Raw genomic sequence first — 7644 nt, forward strand, 5'->3', positions numbered from 1 at the left:
TTCATAAATGCATACTAAATGAAGAAATGAAAAATTCAGGATTCCTTTCTTTCTTTGATGCATCTTTTGTCATTTTAGGACATCTTCTTTCATTCTCAAGCAATGTGTGTGAGGTACCTGACATATGAAAGGAATGGTGAACTACTGTGTCCACACTTTATTTTTAGACAGCCTAAATGCCATGTTTTTTTTTCCTTAAAAAAAAATCTCCACGCCAAATAAACCATGGTCAAAAGAAATGAAAAGTTCTAGTTGGCATCAGTCCCATTTGTCTTAAGTCCTTTGTTGTGTGGATGACAAGCAGTGGCCAGTTATGGTAACAGGTGATAGAGTCAAACCATTTGCCCAATTTGTTCCTATTTTCCATTTCTGAACCATCCTTAAAGAAAATTATACATGGGGTCACACCATCCTCACAGTATTCCAGGAGAGAAACCATGGCATCTGGATTCATGTTTTCAACAAAACAAAACAAAAACAAAAAACAAAAAACAACACTTGTAGTTATTGAAATTAGCAAGCATATGCTTGATTTGCTCTGCAGCCCCTGTCATACAAGGCTTCACTCTTCCCGGTTTCTGTTCTTTGAGTTTGCCTTTAAGTGATTTCGTGTAATCTTGGCTATACAATTTGTAGGCTTCCTTTGTGAAGCTGGTCTCCTGCAAGTGATGGTTCATGACAATGTCCACACCAGGGACTACTGTGCTTTTAGTACCTTTGCCTTCAGGGCCTTCATTGGGGGCATTGCCACCAATGGGCGAGTCATCAACGTTACCCTCTATTCTACTGACCATCTTGCCCTCTAACCTCCAGGCACAGCTTGCCTGAGATCTCCCAGATCTTGTAGATGTTGGAGAACAGCTCATTGTGTCCGATGAGGTCCAAGTAGATGATCTTGATGGTGGCTACAGGGAGAAAGCCTGGTTGTCTGAAGCCCGCTAGCTTCAGTAGGTGCTGGGGGAAGGGGAAAGAAGGTGGAAGAATGGACATGGTGATCCCCCAGGTGACCCATTACCCACTGAGTCCCCAGAGTAGAATAGTCCATGACCCCTCATCCTTGGGGTCAGATACAAAAATGACTAGCTGATCTCTGACCAGAAATCTCTGAGATGTCCGCCATGACTGCTGGTCAATAATGGCTCCCCATGCCACATGGTGACTAACTTAACTCTTGTGAGACATTTGCATTTGTGTTAAGTAGAAAAGTGTGATTCAGTGGCAGCAAAAAGCAGGTGTTGTTGAAGAGAAAGGCAGAAGTTGAACAGTCAGCATAATAAGGCACTGTTATGGAGAGGAGGTGCTTTCCCCAGTGTAATGGGGTCTACGGCCCACTGTCACCCAGAGGTTCTGTCTTGAAAGAGGAGTCTAATCTTCCCAGAGGCCACCAGTGCTTTCTGCTCTGTTTACTTCTCTAAGTATTCTTGTCGTGAGCTTCTTATCTGAGCCAGAAAGTTTACAATTCTCCCTATGGTTGGAAGGAGCCAGGTTAGCTCAATGGTACAGTCACATGCCCCATGGAAGCCCAATGTCAGGCAGATGACAAGACAGATGTGGCAGTGAATTCACAGAGTCACACTGCCAATCACAGGATACAAGTGTGCTGGGATTACGGAGGAGGTTCTTGTCTATAGGGAAAAGGGCAGAGATCAGCGATGATTTCACAGGAACAAAATAGTAAGGAAAAAGAAGCATGTGTAAAGAGGAAGGATCCACAAATATTCCAAGCATGAAATAAATAAATAATGTAGGCAATTAAAGGCATAACAGGTAACTAACTACCCTCTGTCCTCAGAGAGGTACCCTTTCACCCCCATCCCATGCCAGCCTACAACCTCAGTGTAAAGATGCTAAGTACAATCAATCAACTGTCTCCATGTTTCTGATTCTCCTCCTTCCATCTATGACTATGCAGATGCTTCAGAGTCACCTGTGTGGGTACAAGTCCATGTTCTGCCTTGAGCTTTCTTCATTGATCTCGGTTCCCCTTCTCTACTTCTAAACAGGGGACCATAGAAACACTATTTCCATTAAAGGACTTTGGTGGGAATAAAATGAGTTATTGCTGGAGAAGTGGTTAGACCAGAATGTAACTCAGAGCACGTCCCCTGCTGTGGAGCTGCTAGCCATGTTTATCCAGGCCCTTATTATTTTACTGCCCTTAAGGAGACCTGAAAAATTACCATTCTCCACAACCACTTCTCTTAACTGTTTTCCATTCAATTGCTCTATTCATGATTGGCAGACAGTTAGAATCTTTGCTGCATTGGTGAGCAGATGAGGTCCTTACCTACCTGTTCTCTGTTCCCCGTGGGTCCTGCCTGACCTTGTGCTCAGCCCCACAAACTGGGTAACCTTTGTTCAGTGTTTGCTGCCTAGGGAGATACTTTCAGGATCATTAAGAAAGATATGATTTCTTTCTCTCTTTCCTTTATCTCTAAACTGAATGTTAATTTCTAAAATTTTTCTTTTAGAGCATACACTTTTCTTTTTTTCTCTCTCCATAGTTCTTCTTAGAGTAAAACTTTCCTGGGAAGGGGGTTATGAGGCCACTATAATGCTGTGCAAGGGTTGACTTACTAGAAATGAAAATGAACTTGAAGAAGAGCAAGAAGGTATTGAAGTCAGCTATCCAGACTGCAGAATTTTTACTTCTATGTAAAGCATGGGCAATTTTAACAACCAATCATCTGTAACTATATCTATCAATAATTTTTGTATTCCACATATTCTATATGTACTGTACCAGGGTTTGATCTCTTCTAGTATATACACATTTATATGTACTTTTAAAAAAATCTAGGGAGCATTTAGGCCACTTTCAAGTTCTCATTATTATAAATGATAAAGCAATGATTGTCCTTGTGCCAATAGACAAGAATTTCTTCTGAAGTGTAGATTAAATGCTTAGAATTTGAATTGCTGGATCTAAAGGAATGCACACTTTCAATATTGTTACACAATATAAAACTCTTGCATTGTCAGCAATAGCAAATAAAGGCTCAGTAAGTTTACACCTTTGTTCAACACTGAGTATCATCAAAACTGTAAATTTTGACAGATCTACTATATTAAAAAGTAACTCACTCATTGTTTCACTTGGTATATTTCTACTTAGGAGTGAACTTTGGCATGTTTCTGTTTTCTTCTTGTCAGTTTGTAACTTCTGTTATTTTCTTAAAAAGAAAATAATGCACAATGTTGCTGATGCTTAATTATCATCCTTATTGTGAGTGTGCCTCATCTAATCAGTTGAAGGCATTGCTATTTAAAACAAACAAACAAATCTGATCTCCAAAGAACTGGGAATGTTGTCAGTAAATATCTTCAGTTGGCAGCATTAATTCTTCCATGAATGTTCAGTTGTTAACTTGTACTGCATATATGGGACTTTCTAGTTTACATGTTCTAATGAGTAAAAATCTTAAATGAGAGGAGGGAAGAGGAGGGGAGGGAAGAGAAGAAGAGGGGAGGGGAGGGAAGGAGAAGGAGGGAAGAGGAGGGGTCGGATTCTGGCAACCAGTGGCTAATATACAGAATTGTTCATCTTTATGTATACTCTTATATTTTTATATTTTACTGTCTTATCCAATGTCCATTTCTACTGAAATGTCCATTTCTATTTGTTTGATTTTTTTAAATGATCAGCTAGATATCAATCAAATAGATAGGGAGATAGATAACTTATTTCTCACTATCTAAATTATACTGTTTGCTTTTCTCCAATCTTTACCTTTAGGATGTTTTATAGTAGTTAAGATCTTTAGGATGCTTTATAGCAGTGATGTGGCTATTATCAATGATTTACTGATATTTTTAGAATCGTTCTAATGTTTTACTATAAAGTTATGTTTATTTTCTGTAACATATTACCAGCCCAGGGAAAGTTCTTTGTCATCTTACTCTATTAAGTAAAAAAAAAAAAATCTATATACATATCAAATGCTATACCTTGGACATCTTATCAAGATTTATCATTTAATCTGTCTGTGAGCAATTTGATTTTTTTCCTTTGAGTCAAGTCTAATTTGCAATTCAAATTAAGCTCTAATTATCATAATGTAATTTTTTCATTGTAATCCTAGCTTCTATTTGCTACCATTCTGAGATGGAATACTATTTTTTTTAAACAAATGGGATTTGGCTCTGAATTTCTCATATGTTGGAATGTGGCCTCTTCGTATGTCTTGTAAAATGTTAAGCTTTTGCTCTAGCACCTAATACATAGGTAATAAACACTTTTTTAGTTAATATAAGTCCATTGGAATTTATTAATCAAGTAAGGATATACTTCTTCGTTTTATGAGAGTTTTCTCATTTTTCCCCTCCAAATTTACTTGTTTCATTATTTCTTCTATTTTTCCAAGAGTTCATTTAAGTGGTAGCTTTTAGTCAAGGAGTTTACATATTTTTCCCTAACATTCTTAGAGTTCTCTATGTTTATATTTATCTCTATTATATGTGAACTTATCCTCCTATCTAATAGTGCCTGTACATATCTCATCTCTTTTACTTAATCAAAATGTTCAACTTTTCCTACTTTACTGATGCTTTAAATGACCTAGATTTTAGCATTTCAAATTTATTGATGTAATATTTTCTATTTCATTATTAACAATGTAAATGGATTACTTAATTGCTTTTCCTCAGGCTCTTTGGGATTCATTTTACAATTTGCCTGTCATTTCTTTAGTTGCAGATTTAAGATATTTTATTTTAAGTGATCTTGTTGGTAAGAGATATTTATGGCAATGACATTCCTTGGGAACCTTTCTCTCTGTTCTCTCTGTCACACTCCCTGCTATATTTTTATCATGTCACTAAAAAAGGACACGTGCACATCTTCTATCTTCATATAATCTCTTTGTGTCAATTAACTATCTAGTTCTATAGCAAATCTAGTCTGGGAAGAATCTACTTGCAACAAGTGAGTTAGGCATGATTACAACGGTAGTTATTTCTTCTCACTGAATATTTACTAATTGCTTTCTGGATAGTATCCATTCAATGTGAACGTAGCCATATGATCTGTTGAGCTGATACAATATGAGCAGAAGTGATTTGTATCTCTAGAGCATCCATGTGAAGAGCCAGTTCATGATCCACCTCTCCTCTAGATGGTGGCACCAGAAGTGGGGTCAAGATGCAGCATCCCTCATCCTTGCTGGCCACTGACCCTGGCAACATTACGGGCTCAGCTGAAGTAACATGGAGCATGAAGTAAAACAGGCCCTGGCAGCAGTTGCTCTTTGAGACTTAGAAGTGTTTTCTACAATGTAGTCTGCCAATCTTGAGACTAAAATAACCATCTCTTATAGGTAGAGATCTTCAATCCCCTTTCACCAGAAATGCTGCTTACGCAATAAATGAGCAAGCATACCTTCTCCCGTATAGGTCCTCAAGAAGTCAAGACACGAAAATATGCCCTCCAGAAAAAATTAACTGGTTATATTTCTGGCCCATGAGGGATAAAAGTAGAAAAACACATTTTTAGAAGAAAATAAAAGAACAGCTCATGTTGGCAGTTATTAACTCTGTAAGGCTAGTCTTTTCTCTAGAAACGCTGCTGGAACACTGGCCATTTGACACAAAATTGTTGAAATGTGACTGAATAGTTCAGATAACTAACTACTGTAGGTTCAGACTGGCCACGGCCAAGGTTAATCTTCCAAAAGTAAAAAGAGGCCACTCTTTCCCTACCTTATTAAACTGGGTAGAAGGGTAATCGATTTCTTTAAAACGTATAATGTAGAAAACCCTGTGTCTTTGCACATGATTTTATAACATCTGCCTCATGCCACTGTCTTTTCAATTTTTTAATATTTTTTATTTTTTAAAAAAATATATATTATTGTAAAGATACTGTACAGAGGGATTACAGTTACATGAGTAAGGTAATGAGTCCATTTCCTATCGAGCATTATTACCTGCTTCTTTGTTTTTCCCCTACCATCCCTTTCCTCCCCACCTCTGCAACTCCTCCCTTTCCCCACCCCAACCCCGCAAAGTTGTAAAGTTCGTTTTCAACATAGTTTCCTGTACATCTCATTGTTACACTGGGTCAACCTGTATCCTTATTTCAGCATTTTGTTATTTATTTATTTTACTTTTTTGGCCCGTGGCTTGAACTCATAGCCTAGGTGCTGTCTCTTCAGTTTTTTTTGACTCAAAGCTAGCACTGTACCCCTTCGAGCCACAGCTTCTCTTCCAACTTTATTGGTAACAAGTTGTAGATAAGTCTCTCTTTGGACTCTCTTGCCCAGGCTGGTTTCAAACCACAGTCCTGAGATCTCATCCTCCCATGTAACTAGGATTACAGGCCATGAGCCATATCACAAGTCTTTCCAGAGGTCATTTTCAGTTCCAGAAAGAACCAATGTCTAAGCACAGAATTATAAGAAATAACCTAAGAAAGTGGACTCAGAGACAAAACTGGGTTCTTCCAATCACCCAAGAGTGTATCTGCACTCATACTAGGTCAATGGAGTGACTCATACCTAAGCACATTTGAGAGGTCATTTGTGTCTCCCAATGGTCTGCTCTCCAGAACCCTGATGAACACACTCCTTCAATCCACTACACATACAGGGGAGGTAATGTTCTATACAAGTGTGCTGTCATATTCTTTGAATTTGTAAACATCCATGAAAATGTAGAATTAAAAAAAGTTAAAATGAAATAGTTAAAATGAAAATAGTGAAGTATTCCTGCATTATTAGGTGATAATGCGCACCACTTCACTTTTTAAAACACGATTGATCATATCAGTCTTTGAAAATGTTAACATAGACAAGTTAATTCAGGGTAGTGAATCTCATGACCTATGATACCATGCATTGAGTGTCAGATGGAAGTGGAGCATTGTATGTATGAATCATACCAGGTAAACCTTGAAGTAGACGCCTTCATGGACAATGGACATCAAAGAAGTATTTGTTGTTGTTAGTTTCGAGAAGAAAAGGTTACCAGGCACCAGTTATTCACATCTGTAATCTTAGCAACTCAGGAGGATGAGATCTGAGGATCACAGTTCAAAACTAATACAGGCAGGAAAGCCCCTAAGACTCTTATTGTACAATTAACCACCAAATAGCCAGAGTGAAGTTGTGGGTTAAGTGTGAGCTTTGAATGGAAAAAGTTAAAATGCAGCACCCGGGCCTTGAATGCAAGCCCTACTACATGCATTAAAAATAAATAAAATGAAGTAACAGTAAATTTAGGGAATTCAGTTTTGCTTGACAAGGCAGAAAACTTTACCATACTTAGTATAACACCACACTATGATTAATACAATGATGTTTCCCATCAGACACACATTTAACCAACGGATGATATGCAAACTGTCACACAAATCAAATATTAGGTGAGGGAGTATTTTTAAAATATATTTTAAATCAACTTATTACCTGCTATACCAGGGCTACAAAAAATTGTCAAAGAAAGATTGCAGGAAATAAAATGGGGAAGACTTAGAGAATTACCAATTCTCTAGAGTACTGAATATAATGTTTATGATAAAGTTCTACTCTTCCATTCTGTAAAGTTAATCTGCATTTGCTAAAAGTAGCTGTTCAGCAGAAATAGTCATGGAATGACTAAAATCCATCAAATGGCTGTATGACTATCAAGGAAAATATTATTTGGAAA

The 7644-nt window shown here is 37.5% G+C and overlaps 1 pseudogene; it reads right to left on the reverse strand.

The window, feature by feature from the left end:
* Positions 1-229: 229 nt before the first annotated feature.
* On the reverse strand, positions 230-809 carry LOC138831812 (translationally-controlled tumor protein pseudogene; annotated as a pseudogene).
* Positions 810-7644: the final 6835 nt, after the last annotated feature.

This window comes from Dipodomys merriami, unplaced genomic scaffold (assembly GCF_024711535.1).
Source record: "Dipodomys merriami isolate MVZ:Mamm:240054 unplaced genomic scaffold, mDipMer1.0.p SCAF_2, whole genome shotgun sequence".
Taxonomy (NCBI): Eukaryota; Metazoa; Chordata; class Mammalia; order Rodentia; family Heteromyidae; genus Dipodomys; species Dipodomys merriami.